Source organism: Elephantulus edwardii, unplaced genomic scaffold (assembly GCF_000299155.1).
Source record: "Elephantulus edwardii isolate Elephantulus edwardi_28Jun2011 unplaced genomic scaffold, EleEdw1.0 scaffold00284, whole genome shotgun sequence".
NCBI classification, from domain to species: Eukaryota; Metazoa; Chordata; class Mammalia; order Macroscelidea; family Macroscelididae; genus Elephantulus; species Elephantulus edwardii.
The window spans coordinates 909,939-911,412 of NW_006400034.1; positions in this window are offsets into that span (position 1 = coordinate 909,939).

Here is a 1,474-nt window from a genome sequence, read left to right on the forward strand (position 1 = left end):
TGACACACCCATCCAGATTACCCCAGTCACTGAATCAATCCACCTCATAGAGGGTCTTCCCTTCCTGCGCTGTCCCTCTACTCTACCCAGCATGATGTCCCTCTCCAAAGACCTGTCTCTCCTTGCAACATGTCCAAAGTATGTTGGACGGAGCCCCAGAATCTTTGCCTCCAAGGAGTAGCCTGGTTTAACCCTCTCTAGGATGAATCTGTTTGTTTTCTTGGAAGTCCATGGTACATTCAATACTCTTCTCCAGCACCACAGCACAAAAGCGTCAATTCTCCTTCTGTCCTCCCTAGTCATTGTCCAACTCTCTGGTGCATAACAAGTGATTGCAAAGACCATGGCCTGTATCAGGCGCACCTTTGTCTCCAAAGAGACACCATTGCTCTTGAGTACGTTAGAGAGGTCCCTAAAAATTGGTAGCATCAGGACGGATGGCGAAGAGATTGAGATTGTTCACAGCTTCAGTTTGCTCAGCTCCACAGTCAACACTCTTGGCACCAGCAGCCAGGAAATAAAAAAATGTACTGCGATGGGAAAGTCTGCTGTTAGGGACCTGTTAATCATAGGGTTGCACAATTTGAGGGAAGGGTGGATAAAGGAAACAGAAAAGATCTGGTGTGAAAAACAATGTATATGAACTTTATAAGTAAACCAATATAAAATAAAAATTTTCTTTTTTTAAAAAAGATAACAACTATGAGATATCATCTCACTCCAGTAACAATAGCAAAATTCAACAGAGCAGCAAACAACAGATACTGGCCAGGCTGTGGAGAAACTGGAACCCTTATTCACTGTTGGTGGGAGTGTAATATGGTGCAATCACTATGGAAGGCAGTATGACGCTTTCTCAAAAAGTTGAAAATAGAAATATCATTTGACCCAGAAATTCCACTACTGGGAATTTACCCTAAAGAAACCAGAAGTGCCACCCAAGCAGATAAAGGCACATCCATGTTTATCTCAGCTCTGTTCACAATAGCAAAGAGTTGGAAACAACCCAAGTGCCCATCAACAAACGAATGTAAATAAATAAATAAAAACAACAAACGAATGTATAGAGAAGCTCTGGTATATTCACACAATGGAATACTACACAACACTGAAAAACAAGAAACTCATGAAATATTATACAAAATGGGTGACCCTGGAGGACATTATGCTGAGTGAAATATCTTAGTCACAAAAAGGACAAATACTATATAATAGTACTATTGTAAAATGGGAATGACATTGGTGTTGAAGGGAATCTAAGAAAAGAAGGGATAAATAATGTACACTGTATTGAAACAGATGAGGGAGAGAACTGTTTAAAGGAATATATGGTTAGGTATTATTTTCATGACAAGAGTCCAGAACAAGAGCTGCATAGTAAAATTAAAACAACTATGAGATATCATTTCACCCCAGTCAAAATAGCAAAATTTAACAGAACAGCAAGCAACAAATGCTGGCGAGGTTGTGGAGA